Source organism: Salmo salar, chromosome 01 (assembly GCF_965601325.2).
Source record: "Salmo salar chromosome 01, fSalSal1, whole genome shotgun sequence".
Taxonomy (NCBI): Eukaryota; Metazoa; Chordata; class Actinopteri; order Salmoniformes; family Salmonidae; genus Salmo; species Salmo salar.
In genome coordinates this window covers 8,983,757-9,002,124 of record NC_138291.1, presented here as the reverse complement: position 1 = coordinate 9,002,124, position 18,368 = coordinate 8,983,757, and the positions used below count along the sequence as shown (strand labels likewise).

The 18,368-nt window shown below is 40.5% G+C and overlaps 1 protein-coding gene across 1 annotated transcript in view; it reads left to right on the top strand.

Moving 5' to 3' along the window:
• Positions 1-1,252: 1,252 nt before the first annotated feature.
• LOC106607246 (hippocalcin-like protein 1) overlaps positions 1,253-18,368 on the top strand; it is a 28,745-nt gene continuing 11,629 nt past the window's right edge. Inside the window, exon 1 of the mRNA XM_014204061.3 lies at positions 1,253-1,401. The gene's annotated coding sequence lies outside the window, so the exon portion shown is untranslated. The remainder of the gene's footprint in view (positions 1,402-18,368) is intronic.

The following is an 18,368-nucleotide window of genomic DNA, read 5'->3' as shown; positions in this document are numbered from 1 at the left end:
TACATAATTACAGGATAAAACCGTCAGGGTCTCATGGAAAAAGACTACGGACTGGAAAGCAAGTGTCCGTCTGGCAGAGTTGATGATTATACATTTAGGGCTAAAATAGTCATATGAATACTATTGCATAACACAGAGTTTGACAGTCTGTGTGTCCTTACTGAAAGCCACCAGACCTTGACATGTTTAGATCTCTGCATGTCCTGTTATTCTCACTGAATAAACTTGTGCAGTTTGGAAGAACTTCCATTTTTCTTTAGATGTGAGAAACATTTCAGTCAAAGTGTCCTCCTAGTCTAGTGTGTGAAATCTCCTCCCTCGTTGTTGTTGTGTGTTGTATGTCGTTAGTAAGACTGGGATGTAAGGGTGTTCATTGTTTCACAAATGCAGACCTGGGTTCAGGTAGCCTGGTGGTTAGAGCATTGGACTAGAAATCGAAATCCCCGAGCTGAAAACTTAAAAGTCTGTCGTTCTGCCCCTGAACAAGGCTGTTAACCCACTGTTCCTAAGCTGTCATTGAAAATAAGAATTTGTTCTTAACTGATTTGCCTAATAAAATAAAAACGGTATTAATTTTCTTTAAAATACTTTGAGCCATTGACTTACCCTGTCTGGACTACCAGATGGGCGGAGTTTGCACTTATGAGACTATTACATTGGCTCCGTTGCGCCAGGCTAGCCTCAGGATCCTTTCAAGTATTTGAAAGAAAGCTATAAATACTATTTGAACCCAGGTATGTTCCCTAATTGTAGTGTCTTTTATTTGTTTCGGTCCAAGGCTCTCCTCGTCAAGTCTGTGAAATCTCTCTGTGAAATACTTCCCCACTCCCACTACCAGTTTGGTCTTGTCAGTATGATTTGATGTGCCTTAATACAGTATGTTATGTCTGAATGTGTTCTAATACAGTATGTTATGTCTGAATGTTTGTTAATACACTATGTTATGTCTGAATGTGTTCTAATACACTATGTTATGTCTGAATGTGTTCTAATACAGTATGTTATGTCTGAATGTGTTCTAATACAGTATGTTAACTTATCTCTGAACTAACTGTATCCTCCAGGCAGAGTGTGTTAGCCGTCAAGCCTGCTGGGAGGAGCGACCCTGTGTGTCTGTGTGTGTGTGAGTGTGAGTGTGTGTGTGTGTGTGTGTGTGTGTGTGTGTGTGTGTGTGTGTGAGTGAGTGCTGGGAGGGGTAGTGACCCTGTTAGAGGAGGAGGGAGGGATTGTGGGATGTGTGTGGATCTGGTGAATGTCTCCTGCCTGCCGCAGTGAGAGAATTACCCTCATTTGCCTGGGGGCCTCGACTATGATCAGATCAGATGAGCCCCTCTGAATCCTGTTGCACTCTGGTTTAGAGAAGACAGTGGAGAGAAGAAGAGGGAGTCAGAGTTCCATGTGGTAAGCTGACTAGATCAGCACGCTTATTCTGCGAGAGAGAAAGAGAGAGAACATTTGAAAGTCATGCGAAAACTATTGCATGTATAGCTGTTATTTGGAGGGTGTGTGTGTGTGTCCTCTCTGTCTGTCAGTGTCCTGTCTGTGTGTCCTGACTGTGGGTGTGTCCTGACTGTGTGTGTGTCCTGTCTGTCTGTCTGACTGCCTGTCTGAGTGTTTATGTGTGTTTTTGTATTTGATATGTGACAATATGGATCCTCTGTCTCCATGTATTAAGGACCTGCTGCCATTGGGACTTTAGAGTTTTGCTGTTGTAATTGGCCGTTACGAATAGTTGAACTGGAGAAAGTCAAAAACCGATTCAGGAACTATCAACTGGCATTCCTTTAGTTTTTTTAACTGTCTAACTGTTGGGATTACGTTTTTTGCTGGGGTTTTTTAACTGTCTAACTGTTGGGATTACGTTTTTTGCTTATTTTTGGAATATATGACATGGTTGGTATGATTTCTGTAAGCTATATGGTAGTTTGAGCTGTGGACAAATTAATTTACCTTTACTAACAAATTTGGAAAATAATTTGGAACTGACGTAGCAAAAAGCATCACTCCTGCTTTTTCACAAAATTCTGTTTTAGAACATTTGCTGCTTTGATTAAATCAGTACGTCACCTGAATTGTCTGATAGTGAAATCCTTTAATTTTATTCACGCATTCATTTAATATAAATACAATGGTGCTTCAAGCCAAGGACTTGCGTTTAAACGGACAGTGAGCTAGAAACCTAAAGCAAATTATTATAGGAAGAGGAGGAAGGGATGTGCTACTAAGGTACACAATAGTAAATGTTGGTAGACAGAAGGTGCTCTTTGGTAAAATGGGTGAATTGGTCATCAAAAAGAAAGGAGGACCAAGGCACTCTTCATTTAATTAATTACTCCCTGACGAAGGCCATGCAGCCGAAACGCGTCGGATTTTTAAAACCTTGTTTCTGTTGAACACAAATAAAGGCATTTTAATTCATTATATGAAGAGTGCCTTGGTCCTCCTTTCTTTTGGATGACAAATTATTATAGATTCCACACAACACACAAGAAGCCTGAAAGTGCCAGAGGAATGAACTGAGCCCAGAGCTAAAGGGATAATCTCTCTCTGTGTGTGAAAACATTGGGATTGATTGGATTCCCTGAAATGTGCTTCAGTACACCGAGTTGGATTGTAGTTCAAAGTGGTGCTGCACACAAAGGTGGTCAAGATGGCCCCTCAGGCAATCTGTTTTTGTGTAACTCCTTATTGTTTCTTTAACGTTGCAAAGGGAGTCTATGATAAATACTATGAACTGTCTCGATCACTGAAGTCTAGCAATGTCCTGAATTTGATGAGCAATTTGTGGTTAGCCCACTTTCGAAAAGGTTAGAGCTGCCCTAAACATCATGACTGTCACTGATAATGACTGAGGAACTGGCATCATGTCCTATGATAGACAGCTTTAGAACATCACACTCAACTGGAGGGTCTCTGTCGGTTTCCGTGCATTGTATCACCTAAAAACAGAGGTGAATTTTAAAAGGAGGGACGAGTGCAGGTAGACGTGTTACAGTAAGTCATTAGCAACATGGAGACATTCAGAACGTGTCCCTAAGATAGGGGAGAGGTACGGTGGGGAATTCCGTTTCCTAACATCGTGTTTTCACAGGAAATCTTTCGCCCTCTCCGTCTTGGGGAGCGTTCAGCGGGACACAACCTTTTGGAACGTTCAGATAGCATATTTCTATGTGGAACAAACATGCCTGACATGTATGCACATCAAAGCATCCCATTGACTGTTTGTGGCATTTCTATCTGCAATGTTCGATAACGTTTGGCTACTGAATGTAGCCCTGTGTCCTAATAGTGTTGCTTTAAAGGTCCAATGCAGCCGTTTTTATCTCAATATCAAATCCTTTCTGGGTAATAATTAAGCACCTTTCTGTTATTGTTTTCAATTAAAATAGTCAAGAAGACACAAAAATAGCTTCTTAGAAAAGAGCAATTTCTCACTCAAGAATTTAGCTAGGATTCTCTGGGAGTGGTCTGAGTGGGGAGGGGGAAAACTGAAAAGTAGCTGTTATTGGCAGAGAGGTTTTTAATTTTCATTCTTATTGGTCTATTAAAGATGCACTCTAAAACCATTATTTTTCTTTTAATTTTCTTTTCTTTACCCCTTTTTTTATCCCCTATTTTGTGGTATCCAGTTGGTAGTTACAGTCTTGTCTCATAGCTGCAACTCCCGTATGGACTCTGAAACACAATCCAACCAAGCCGCACTGCTTCTTGACACAATGCCCACTTAACCCAGAAGCCAGCCGCACCAATGTGTCGGAGGAAACACCGTACACCTGGTGACCGTGTCAGCGTGCACTGCACCCGGCCTGACACAGGAGTCACTAGAGCGCGATGGGACAAGGACATCCCTGTCGGCCAAATCCTCCCCTAACCCGGACGACACTGGGCCAATTGTGCGCCGCCCCATGGGTCTCCCGGTCGCGGCCGGCTGAGACAGAGCCTGGACTCGAACCCAGAATCTCTAGTGGCACAGCTAGCACTGCGATGCAGTGCCTTAGACCACTGCACCACTCAGGAGGCCTACACTCTCAAACTTTTGTATGATTTCAGCCAGCTGTTTTGAAAGTGGCCACAACTAGTCCCTGTTTTTTGTGTGTACTACGTCACGAATCCAATTCGTACTATATGTTACACATTTATTGAGGTTAAGATCCTGGAGTGCATCTTTAACTAATTTTCCACCTGGTGATGTCATCACACAGGTCAAAACTCCATCCCACCAAAACAGGCTGAAATTTCAGGTAGGTCTTTCCAAACAGCTCTTATACTAAAAGGACATTATCATCATTTTCACAATTTCACAGTATTATTCCAACCTCATAGTGTGGTAGTATAAAACAAGAAAATCACACTTTTGACTGCACTGGGCTTTTAAGAGTGTGCAGTGTCACCTCATTTCATGTGTGGTGCACCCTGGGAGAAGGCATACCCCTTTAGACAGAAACAGAAGGTGAGAGAAAGAAATTAAGTTATTTATACAATCTACTTAATGTGGTGAGACACAGCACACAGACTTTAAAATTTCAATCAATGTGCTACAGTAGTAAAAATAGATCCTTCCTTCACTGTGTGTGTGTGTGGTGTGTGTGTGTGTGTGTGTGTGTGTGTGTGTGTGCATGCGCACGTGTGTGCGTGCATGTGTGTGTGTGTGTGTGTGTGTATCCAGGCTGGGTATCCTCTCCAAGCTATTGTCATCCACAATGACTTCCTTCCCTCGATGAACGGAGGTGATGGCCAAAATCCCACATCAGGAAGTGGATAGCCCTTTTGTTACCCAGCAGCCCACAGGATATTTTGGGGCTGCTCGATTTTCCACTTCCTGTTTTTCTTATTCCTTGTTGTTGTCCCACCCCCTAAATGTTTCTTATTATGATGATTGGATGATTTATTTTTCTGAATCATTTCCAGAAAGTTTAAAATAATGGATCACACACTACTGTATGTTTCCTAAAGTCTCACCCTGTCCAGATAAGTCCCACTCTTTTCAGACTTAGTTTTTTTTGTCAACCAGTTTGAATGATAATTCTAAGACACTCCCCTTCTATCTTTAATCACAATATGTTTTAGTTACAACTCATCATTCAACTGAGGTTCCAGTGTTATGATGCTTCATAACAGGTTTCCAGATAGAACATGTTTCACATCACAGTTTCTATCAAGCTCTAAGTCATGTTTATGACCTGACATATGTTGGAATGGAATCCTGGCAGAACACTCTGTCCTGTATGGCATGAGGCACCTTTAGACTCTGGAAATACGATGGTCATCATTACATGACTGCAGGTTGAAAGTGTTAGATAACTGGGTCGCATTTGCTGGGTACCAAAAGGAAGAAAACAGACTGGAACAGGGAGGGACTAACTGAATTTGTCCAATAAGAAATGCTAATTTTCATGTTTTGTTTGCGAAGACATTTTGCAATGTTTTTTAAATGGTGTGCACTAATGAATAGGACCCTGGATCCATCACTGATCCCTATCCTAATGCTGAATCCATTCCAAGCCCATCACTGATCCCTATCCTAATGCTGAATCCATTCCAAGCCCATCACTGATCCCTATCCTAATGCTGAATCCATTCCAAGCCCATCACTGATCCCTATCCTAATGCTGAATCCATTCCAAGCCCATCACTGATCCCTATCCTAATGCTGAATCCATTCCAAGCCCATCACTGATCCCTATCCTAATGCTGAATCCATTCCAAGCCCATCACTGATCCCTATCCTAATGCTGAATCCATTCCAAGCCCATCACTGATCCCTATCCTAATGCTGAATCCATTCCAAGCCCATCACTGATCCCTATCCTAATGCTGAATCCATTCCAAGCCCATCACTGATCCCTATCCTAATGCTGAATCCATTCCAAGCCCATCACTGATCCCTATCCTAATGCTGAATCCATTCCAAGCCCATCACTGATCCCTATCCTAATGCTGAATCCATTCCAAGCCCATCACTGATCCCTATCCTAATGCTGAATCCATTCCAAGCCCATCACTGATCCCTATCCTAATGCTGAATCCATTCCAAGCCCATCACTGATCCCTATCCTAATGCTGAATCCATTCCAAGCCCATCACTGATCCCTATCCTAATGCTGAATCCATTCAAAGCCCATCACTGATCCCTATCCTAATGCTGAATCCATTCCAAGCCCATCACTGATCCCTATCCTAATGCCGAATCCATTCCAAGCCCATCACTGATCCCTATCCTAATGCTGAATCCATTCCAAGCCCATCACTGATCCCTATCCTAATGCCGAATCCATTCCAAGCCCATCACTGATCCCTATCCTAATGCCGAATCCATTCCAAGCCCATCACTGATCCCTATCCTAATGCTGAATCCATTCCAAGCCCATCACTGATCCCTATCCTAATGGCCTCTTATTGACTCCTCCTTTGCAGATCTGAAATGACTGGACGCATTGAGCAATATGAGGGAATCCCATATTGCTGATATTAGTCTCATCCTTTCACATCCTGAAAAGAAAGGTCAAGGAATCAGTCTGGTGTCATTTCTTGTGAGTGTGTGTGTGCGCGCGAGTGCAAGTGTGTGTGTGTTTGTGTGCGAGTGCATGTGAGTGTGCATGTGTTTGTGTATCCCAGGAAGCTAGAGATTGGTATCTCGTTCTCCTTCCTTATTCTTCCTTCCTGGTTATTAGATAAGGGTATAGCAGGCGCTCAGTAAAGGAGGGAACTGGGATTAGAGGAGGGGAAGGAAGAAAGCATTATTAATAGTGAATGTAATGTCATAAAGCATTACTAATTAGTGAATGTGATGTCAAAGCATTATTAATAGTGAATGTGATGTCAAAGCATTATTAATAGTGAATGTGATGTCATAAAGCACTACTAATAGTGAATGTAATGTCATAAAGCATTATTAATAGTGAATGTGATGTCATAAAGCACTACTAATAGTGAATGTGATGTCAAAGCATTATTAATAGTGAATGTAATGTCATAAAGCACTACTAATAGTGAATGTAATGTCATAAAGCACTACTAATAGTAAATGTAATGCCATAAAGCATTATTAATAGTGAATGTGATGTCATAAAGCATTATTAATAGTGAATGTAATGTCATAAAGCATTATTAATAGTGAATGTGATGTCATAAAGCACTATTAATAGTGAATGTAATGTCATAAAGCACTACTAATAGTAAATGTAATGTCATAAAGCACTACTAATAGTGAATGTAATGTCATAAAGCATTATTAATAGTGAATGTGATGTCATAAAGCATTATTAATAGTAAATGTAATGTCATAAAGCATTATTAATAGTGAATGTGATGTCATAAAGCATTATTAATAGTGAATGTAATGTCATAAAGCATTATTAATAGTGAATGTGATGTCATAAAGCATTATTAATAGTGAATGTAATGTCATAAAGCATTATTAATAGTGAATGTGATGTCATAAAGCATTATTAATAGTGAATGTAATGTCATAAAGCATTATTAATAGTGAATGTGATGTCATAAAGCATTATTAATAGTAAATGTAATGTCATAAAGCACTACTAATAGTAAATGTAATGTCATAAAGCACTACTAATAGTAAATGTAATGTCATAAAGCACTATTAATAGTGAATGTAATGTCATAAAGCACTATTAATAGTGAATGTAATGTCATAAAGCATTATTAATAGTGAATGTAATGTCATAAAGCATTATTAATAGTGAATGTGATGTCATAAAGCATTATTAATAGTGAATGTGATGTCATAAAGCATTATTAATAGTGAATGTGATGTCATAAAGCATTATTAATAGTGAATGTGATGTCATAAAGCACTACTAATAGTGAATGTAATGTCATAAAGCACTACTAATAGTGAATGTAATGTCATAAAGCACTACTAATAGTGAATGTGATGTCATAAAGCATTATTAATAGTGAATGTGATGTCATAAAGCATTATTAATAGTGAATGTGATGTCATAAAGCATTATTAATAGTGAATGTAATGTCATAAAGCATTATTAATAGTGAATGTGATGTCATAAAGCATTATTAATAGTGAATGTAATGTCATAAAGCATTATTAATAGTGAATGTGATGTCATAAAGCATTATTAATAGTGAATGTAATGTCATAAAGCATTATTAATAGTGAATGTGATGTCATAAAGCATTATTAATAGTGAATGTGATGTCATAAAGCATTATTAATAGTGAATGTGATGTCATAAAGCATTATTAATAGTGAATGTAATGTCATAAAGCATTATTAATAGTGAATGTGATGTCATAAAGCATTATTAATAGTGAATGTGATGTCATAAAGCATTATTAATAGTGAATGTGATGTCATAAAGCATTATTAATAGTGAATGTGATGTCATAAAGCATTATTAATAGTGAATGTGATGTCATAAAGCACTACTAATAGTGAATGTAATGTCATAAAGCACTATTAATAGTGAATGTAATGTCATAAAGCATTATTAATAGTGAATGTGATGTCATAAAGCATTATTAATAGTGAATGTGATGTCATAAAGCATTATTAATAGTGAATGTGATGTCATAAAGCATTATTAATAGTGAATGTAATGTCATAAAGCATTATTAATAGTGAATGTGATGTCATAAAGCATTATTAATAGTGAATGTGATGTCATAAAGCATTATTAATAGTGAATGTGATGTCATAAAGCATTATTAATAGTGAATGTGATGTCATAAAGCACTACTAATAGTGAATGTAATGTCATAAAGCATTATTAATAGTGAATGTAATGTCATAAAGCATTACTAATAGTGAATGTGATGTCATAAAGCATTATTAATAGTGAATGTAATGTCATAAAGCACTACTAATAGTGAATGTAATGTCATAAAGCACTACTAATAGTGAATGTAATGTCATAAAGCACTACTAATAGTGAATGTAATGTCATAAAGCATTATTATTAGTGAATGTGATGTCATAAAGCATTATTAATAGTGAATGTAATGTCAAAGTAATATAATTAGTCAATGTAATATAAAGTAACACATTTGTCAGGTTGAAGGTAAATCAGGAAGTAAATAATGTATACAACTTTTTCTGACATGAACACAAACATTGAGCTAACCCTCGGTCACTGCAGATGTGGCCAGAGCATTGAGCAATGTGACTTTAAACGTTACAGTTTGAGTTGTATTTGGATTTATTATGGATCCCCATTAACTGCTGCCAAGGCATCAGATACTCTTCCTAGGGTCCAGTAAAATTAAGGCAGTTATAACATTTTTTAAACATTACAAGACATTCACAACAGATTTCACAACATTTTAAGTATGTGCCCTCAGGCCCCTACTCTACTACCACATATCCACAACACTGTGTATAGTGCGTATGTTATCGTGTGTTTCTATGCTTGTGTCTGTGCCTATGTTTGTGTTGCTTCACAGTCCCCGCTGTTCCATAAGGCGTATTTGTATCTGTTTTTTAAATCTAATTTCACTGCTTGCATGAGTTACTTGATGTGGAATAGAGTTCCGTGTAGTCATGGCCCTATGTAGTACTCTGCGCCTCCCATAGTCTGTTCTGGACTTGGGGACTGTGAAGAGACCTCTGGTGGCATGTCTTGTGGGGTATGCATGGGTGTCCGAGCTGTGTGCCAGTAGTTCAAACAGACAGCTCCTCTACACTGAGCCAGGAGAGATTAACATGCATATTATTAATGTTAGCTCTCTGTGTACATCCAAGGGCCAGCTATACTGCCAATTGCAATTTTCCTAAGTCCCTCTTTGTGCTACCTGACCACACAACTGAACAGTAGTCGAGGTGTGACAAAAGTAGACCGTTGCCCGTCGGACCGTCGCCCTTATGTACCCGGAACAGCAAGTTATTCGCCCTTTTAACGTGAGGCTGCAGGCCTCGCGTCCTCGGAACAGGAAGTTACATTTTTGTAAAGGGCTTTATATAGGAAGGGAGAGAAGGGAGTGTTTCATTGTTTATAACCAATGTCTCTTCACAGGGGCGGGGACACTGAGTTTGGCATAGTTCACTCATGAAAACCCAATTCTCTCATTTGGAAGTTAAAATTACATTTCATCTTTTCACAAATAGTTTCATATTTAAACATTTAAATTGCACAACAATTCCATGTGAATCTGATAACTATAATGTGTAGACTTTCCACGATACAGTTTGTCATCCTACCATTAATAAGAATGTCTCAGATGACAACCGAACTGACCTCATATTCATTAAGTACCAACGCATATTCTCAACTGGTTGGATTACCGAAATATGGTTCCTTTCCCCCCACCTTTTGATGTTCCCAGACCCTATATGTTTAACAAAGGCTTCTTCAAGAGTCCTTCTGTAGAGTCAAGAGAGAGAGGGAAGGGAGAAAGGTTTTTATGGGGGGTCATAAACCTACCCACAGGCCAACGTCATGACACCACCCATTCTGAAACTAATTGCAGCTCTTTGTTAAGGGGGGGTGGCAGGTAGCCTAGTGGTTAGAGCGTTGGACCACTAACCAAAAGGTTGCAAGATCAAATCCCTGAGCTGACAAGGTAAAAATCTGTCATTCTGCCCCTGAACAACGCAGTTAACCCACTGTTCCTAGGCTGTCATTGAAAATAAGAATTTGTTCTTAACTGACTTGCCTAGTTAAATAAAGGTAAAATAAATAACAAAGGTGTTGCAGTCATTTCGGTAGCTGTCGTGTATAGTGTTGAGTCATCCGTATACAGAGACACACTGGCTTTACTCAGTCGTTAGTAAAGATTGCAAAAAGTAAGGGGCCTAGGTGCTGCCTTGGGGAATTCATGATTCTACCTAGATTATGTTGGAGACTCTCCATTACATGACACCCTCCATGTTCTATTAGACCGGTAACTCTTTATCCACATAAAGCCATAACACATATGTTTTTCCAGCAACAGACTATGATCGATAATGCCAAAAGCTGCACTGAAGTTTAACTAAACATCCCTCACAATCTTTTTATCATCCGTTTCTCTCATCCAATCATCAGTAATTTGTGTAAGTGCTCTGCTTGTTGAATGTCCTTCCCTATAAGCATGCTGATAGTTTGTTGTAATTTTCTTTACTGTAAATAGCATTGTATCTGGTCAAACACAATTTTTCCAAAAAGTTTCCAAAGGGTTGGTAACAGGCTGATTGGTTGGCTATTTGAGCCAGTAAAGGGGGCTTTACTATCCTTAGGTAGGGGGAAGACTTTAGCTTCCCTCCAGGCCTGAGGGCACACACTTTCTAGTAGGCTTAAATTGAAGATATGGCAAATAGGAGTGGCAATATAATTAGCTATTATCCTGAGTAATTTTACATCCAAGTTGTCAGACCCCGGTGGCATGTCATTATTGATAGACAGCAATACTTTTTCACCTGTTCCACACTTACTTTACGGGATTCAAAATTACAATGCTTGTCTTTTATAATTTGGTCAGATATACTTGGATGTGTAATGTAAGCGTTTGTTGCTGGCATGTCATGCCTAAATTTGCTAATCTTGCCAATGAAAAAAATAATTATAATAGTTGGCAATATTAGTGGATTTTGTGATGAATGAGCCATCCGATTCAATTAATGATGGAGCAGAGTTTGCCTTTTTGCCCAAAATGTAATTTAAGTTGCTTCAAAGCTTTTTTTCTATCATTTTTTTGTGTCATGTATCTTTGGGGCAGCAGGTAGAATAGTGGTTACAGCGTTGGGCCAGTAACCAAAAGGTTGCTGGATCAAATCCCTGAGCTGACAAGGTCTTTCATTCTGCCCCTGAATGTTTTTATTTATGTATTTATTTCACCTTTATTTAATCAGGTAGGCAAGTTGAGAACAAGTTCTCATTTACAATTGAGACCTGGCCAAGATAAAGCAAGCAGTTTGACACATACAACAACACAGAGTTACACATGGAGAAAAACAAACATACAGTCAATAATATAGTAGAAAAATAAGTCTATATACAAAGTGAGCAAATGAGGTGAGATAAGGGAGGTAAAGGCAAAAAAGGCCTTGCTGGTGAAGTAAATACAATATAGCAAGTAAAACACTGGAATGGTAGATTTGCAGTGGAAGAAAGTGCAAAGTAGAAATAGAAATAATGGGGTGCAAAGGAGCTAAATAAATAAATAAATATAGTAGGGGAAGAGGTAGTTGTTTGGGCTAAATTATAGATGGGCTATGAACAGGTGCAGTAATCTGTGAGCTGCTCTGACAGCTGGTGCTTAAAGCTAGTGAGGGAGATAAGTGTTTCCAGTTTTAGAGATTTTTGTAGTTCGTTCCAGTCATTGGCAGCAGAGAACTGGAAGGAGAGGCGGCCGAAGGAGGAATTGGCTTTGGGGGTGATCAGAGGGATATACCTGCTGGAGCGCGTGCTACAGGTGGGTGCTGCTATGGTGACCAGCGAGCTGAGATAAGGGGGAACTTTACCTAGCAGGGTCTTGTAGATTACCTGGAGCCAGTGAATAAGGCAGCTAACCCACTGTTCCCCGGTAGGACATCCTTGTAAATAAGAATTTGTTCTTAACTGACTTGACTAGTTAAATTACAATATATATATATTGGTTTCATTGTGTAGTTTCATGTTATTTTTATTCAGTTTAGTCACATGATTCTTAATTTGCAGTACGTTTGCCAATCGGTTGTACAGCCAGACATATCTGCCATTTATTTTTCCTCATTCCTCTCAACCATACAGTTTTTCAATTTCTCATCAATACACAGGTATTTAACAGTGTTTACAGTCATTTTCTTAATGGATGTATGCTTATTAGTAACTGGGATAAGCAATTTCATAAATGTGTCAAGTGCAGCGTCCGGTTGCTCCTCATTACACACTGACCAACAACATTTGAATCGCTACAAAACTTCTTGTAGGACCTCTTATACACTATGTAAGGCCCAGCCTTTGGGTCTTTGGTTTTCCTAGATGTGGCTACTATATTGGCATCATTACATCCGATGGATTTGGATACTGCTTTCAAACAAATTTCTGCAGCATTAGTAAAGATGTGATCAATACATGTTGATTATTTCATTCCTGTGCTGTTTGTAACTACCCTGGTAGATTGATTGTTAACCTGTACCAGGTTGCAGGCACTAGTTACAGTTTGTAGCTTTCTCTTGAGTGGGCAGCCTGATGATAGCCAGTCAATATTTAAATCTCCCAGAAAATATACTTCTCTGTTGATATCACATACATTATCAAGCATTTCACACATGTTATCCAGGTACTGACTGTAAGCAATTGGTGGTCTATTGCAGCTTCCTACCAGAATGGGCTTTAGGTGAGGCAGATTAACCTGTAGCCATATTACTTCAACAGTATTTAACACTAGATCCTCTCTAAGCTTTACAGGAATGTGGTTCTGAATATAAACAGCCACATCTCCACCTTTGGCAGTTCTGTCTTTTCTGTAGATTTTATAACCATGTATTGCTACCACTGTATCACGACTCAGGATATGACCCAGATACAGACACAGGAGGCGGATAGTACAGTTCTCAGATGATTTATTGTAAACACGGGCAGACAAAGGGCAGGTCGATTACAGGCAGGGGTTTGTGATCAGGTCAGAGTCAGGCAGGTACAGGACAGCAGGCAGGCTCGGGGTCAGGGCAGGCAGAATAGTCAGAACCGGGAAAACTAGTAAATAGAACTTGATAAAAAGGAAGACGGAAAAGCAAGCTGGTAAGACCTGACCAGACAAGACGACTGGCAACAGACAAACAGAGAACACAGGTATAAATACACAGGATAATGGGAAGATGGGCAACAACTGGAGGAGGGTGGAGACAAGCACAAAGACAAGTGAAACAGATCAGGGTGTGACAGTATCATCAAAGGTGTTATCAAAGTGAGTTTCAGAGATTGTCAGAATATGAAAGTCATCTGTTACTAGCAAATTATTGATTTCATGAACCTTGTTTCTTAAGCTACATATGTTAACGTGAGCTATTTTTAAACCCTTTTCTGGGATTCTTGATAGTTTTACTTGCTTTACTGGGAAGCTTAGCAGAGGTAGACATGCTCAGGTTATTTATGTTAGTGCAGGGTGAGCTGCACACAGTGGACTTCCTGCTAGGATACACCACCTCAGTGCTAACAGTATAACTGATTCATAGGCTGCATACAATAGCTGTAGGATCAGCAGATCCATTCAGGGCAGTAAGAGGGACATAAATTAGGTTACTTACATTGTCTTCCAACGCCCCTGGGATAATGTACATTTGCTTAAGCATTATGCCAACTCAGCGACACAATGGTAGGGATTAGCTGAGCTGGGCTTGGGTCATTGATAAGTCATTGTGTCAACGCAGCCTTACAATGCTATGAAAGGATCCAGGAACCCAAATGATTTGGGTGGATCCCATCCTCTTTATAATTCCAACATTGTTTCCAGAAGGTATCAAAATTGTCAATAAATGTTACACCCACAGAGCTGCAATAGTCTCATAGCCAGTAATGGAGGGCTAAAAGTCTGCTGAACCGTTCAATGCCACGATTTAGTGTGGGCAGAGGTCCAGATATTGTGGGGCGTTTGTTGGTGTCAAGTAGTGACCCAATCAGTTCTTTAAAAGGGGGGCGGGTGATGGCTGGGTCAGTTGTCAGTGGCAGGTCGCTGGCTGTTTCTTGCTGGCACGGCTGCATGTTAGCGTTTGGTTTAGCCTCTCAGAGCTTAGTCGGGTGTGTCCCCAGTGTCTGTAGTCGTGGGGGATACAAAACATACAGTTACAGCATGTACTGGCCAACAGTTGGAGTCACACTCACACGCTGGAAGTAAAGACTTTCCTTCAGTAGTTCTATAGAGAGTGTTGAATGAGTTGAGCTCTTGGGTGGAAAGTTGAATGAAGAAAGTTGAGCGAGAAAAAAACTAAGATGTTTGTAAATGTGTTAAATGCAGAGTTTTAATTAAACGGTTATTAAAAGTAAAAAATGAAAAGTTTGTCAGGCAGCCAAGTCGCAACAAACAGCAACACAACAATGTTATGAAGAGAATCGTTCAGAAACGTTACAATAGTGTGTTAACCTTGGTGTCCTCAATCAACCTGCACCTTTTTGAAAAGCATAATGTCCCTGCATGGAGAAAAATACACTGAACAAAAATATAAAACGCAACATGTAAAGTGTTGGTCCCATGTTTCATGAGCTGAACTAAAAGATCCCAGACATTTTCCATAAGCACAAAAATATTATTTGCTCAAATTGTGTGCAGAAATGTGTTTCCATCCCTGTTAGTGAGCATTTCTCCTTTGCTAAGATAATCCAACCACCTGACAGGTGTGATATATCAATAAGCTGATTAAGCAGCATGGTCATTACATAGGTGTACCTTATGCTGGGGACAATAAAAGGTCACTCTAAAATATGCAACACAATGCCATAGATGTCTCAAGTTTTCAGGGAGTGTACAATTGGCATGCTGACTCCAGGAATGTGCATCAGAGCTGTTGCCAGAGAATGTAATGTTAATTTCTCTACCGTAAGCCTCCTCCAATGTCGTCTTAGAGAATTTGGCAGTACATGATACCGTCCTCACAAACGGAGACCACATGTAACCACGCCAGCCAAGGACCTCCAAATCCGGTTTCTTCACCTGCGGGATCGTCTGAGACCAGCCACCGGGACAGCTGATGAATCTGTGGGTTTGAAGAACTTCTGCACAAACTGTCAGAAAGAGTCTCAGGGAAGCTCATCTGCGTGCTTGTCGTCCTCACCAGGGTCTTGACCTGACTGCAGTATGGCGTCGTAACTGACTTCAGTGGGCAAATACTCACCTTCGATGGCCGCTGGCACGCTGGAGAAGTATGCTCTTCATTGATAAATCCCGGTTTCAAATGTACCAGGCAGATGGCAGACAGCGTGTACAGCGTCACGTGGGCGAGCGGTTTACTGATGTCAACGTTGTGAACAGAGTGCCTCATGGTGGCGGTGGGGTTATGGTATGTGCAGGCATAAAGCTACGGACAACGAACACAATTTAATTTTATCGATGGCAATTTGAATGCACAGAGATACCGTGAGGAGATCTTGAGGCGAATTGTCGTGCCTATAATCCACCTCCATCACCTCATGTTTCAGCATGATAATGCATGGCCCCATGTTGCAAGGATCTGTACACAATTCCTGGAGGCTGAAAATGTCCCAGTTCTTTCATGGCCTGCATACCCGCCAGACATGTTACCCATTGAGCATGTTCCAGTTCCCACCAATATCCAGAAACTTAGCACAGCCAACTCTATGCGAAGGAGATGTGTCGCGCTGCATGAGGCAAATAGTGGTCACTCCAGATACTGACTGGTTTTCTGATCCACGCCCCTACCTTTTTTAAGGTGTCTGTGACCAACCGATGCATATCTGTATTCCCAGTCATGTGAAATCCATAGATTAGGACCTTATTTATTTATTTCAATTGACTGATGTCCTTATATGAACTCAGTAAAAATCTTTGAAATTGTTGCATGTTGCGTTTATATTTTTGTTCAGTGTACATGCATACATATGAAATGTATAACAGTTGATCTGTCCCCAAACCAGTTAGCTTAGTCCCAGTTATATGATCTGAAACAAGTCTTCTCAAGGTGCAGACAGGAACATTGTTATTTTAGTGCAGATTTGATTGAACCACTAAACCTAGCCCTGGTTGAACAGACTGAACCCTGCGCTCACTATTGTTGTGAGGTGAAACAATACCCCTTCAGTTCAACATCTAGTTTGATTTACATTTGATTGAGTTGTTAGCTAAAAATGATTCAACATGTAATCAACAAATACTTTAACCATGTCATTGGATTTTTTTAAAAATTAAAAGGACACATTTCCCAAATTCCTTTCCAATCAGTTTTCCACAACGTCATCACATTGCATTTTTCTGTTGATATTATGTCGAAACACATTGATTCAACCAGTTTGTGATTATGGGGTAGTGAGTGCAGCAGTCCTTAGAAAACCACACAGGGAAGTCCCAGAAGGCCCCAAAGTAGATGCCCTGGCCTCCTGGTTCTAAGGGCATAGTGCCAGCTGTCGGACCATCACACAAAGGGCTCACTGGGACCCGAGCCAGGGGTGCCAAGCACCTGCCAACACAATACACAGCCAAGCCAGGGGGTGCCAAGCCAGGGGGTGCCAAGCACCTGCCAACACAATACACAGCCAAGCCAGGGGGTGCCAAGCACCATCCAACACAATACAGAACCAAGCCAGGGGGTGCCAAGCACCTGCCAACACAATACACAGCCAAGCCAGGGGGTGCCAAGCTCCTGCCAACACAATACACAGCCAAGCCAGGGGGTGCCAAGCCAGGGGGGAAGGAGGGAGCACATATTGTTGCACTATATTCACATAGAAAATAGAATGATTGAGTGAGTGAGTGAGTGAGTGAGTGAGTGAGTGAGTGAGTGAGTGAGTGAGTGAGTGAGTGAGTGAGTGAGTGGGGAGATCAGGGCTGATCAGGGCCTAGATTTGAAAAGTTAGAACAGGGCTGTTCAATGTTGGTCTTGGAGGGCAGAATCACTTCTGGTTTTCATCCTCTCCTTCTAATAAGGGACTGATTCAGACCTGGGACAGTAGATGAGTGCAATTATCTACCAGGTAGAAATAAAAACCAGAAGTGTTTCAGCCCTTCAGAACCGTAATTGAACAGCCCTGTCTTGGAACAAGCAGCCCCAGGAGAGGGCATATTTTGGGCAGACAGGATGGATGACAGTCATCCATAATGACAGTCAGCCAAAATAGCGTTCCACATGACAAAGATTTTTTTTGGTTCAAATCATAAGGGTTGTAGTCAATTGCATTCACATATAACAGCATATGTGGTCCTCTGTGGCTCAGTTGATAAACCAAGGCACTTGCTACTCCAGGGTTGTGTGTTCGATTCCCGCTCGGACCATCCTTATGGAAAATGTATGCACGCATGATTGTAAGTTGCTTTCAAATAAAAGCGTCAGCTAATTGGCTGAGTGTCTGAGCTGACTAGTGAGAGAAAAAGCAGCAGAAAATATGTTGTACTGTAGTCCTGGTAAGCAGTTTGGATTGGAATTGACTTGAGTGTCTGCTACGAACATCTTTGAGTTGACTAGCAGGCCCGAAGCATTCGACCTCTCCTATAGTCAATGACCATCCAGCACCACTTGGTGTGTGTGTGTGTGTGTGTGTGTGTGTGTGTGTGTGTGTGTGTGTGTGTGTGTGTGTGTGTGTGTGTGTGTGTGTGTGTGTGTGTGTGTGTGTGTGTGTGTGTGTGTGTGTGTGTGTGTGTGTGTGTGTGTGTGTGTGTGTGGTGTGTGGGGGGGGGGGGGGGGGGGGCAGGGTTCTAATGCCCTGACATGAGAACGACTGCAGATGAACACATTCTGCTCCATCTACTCACATCAGGGCATTAGA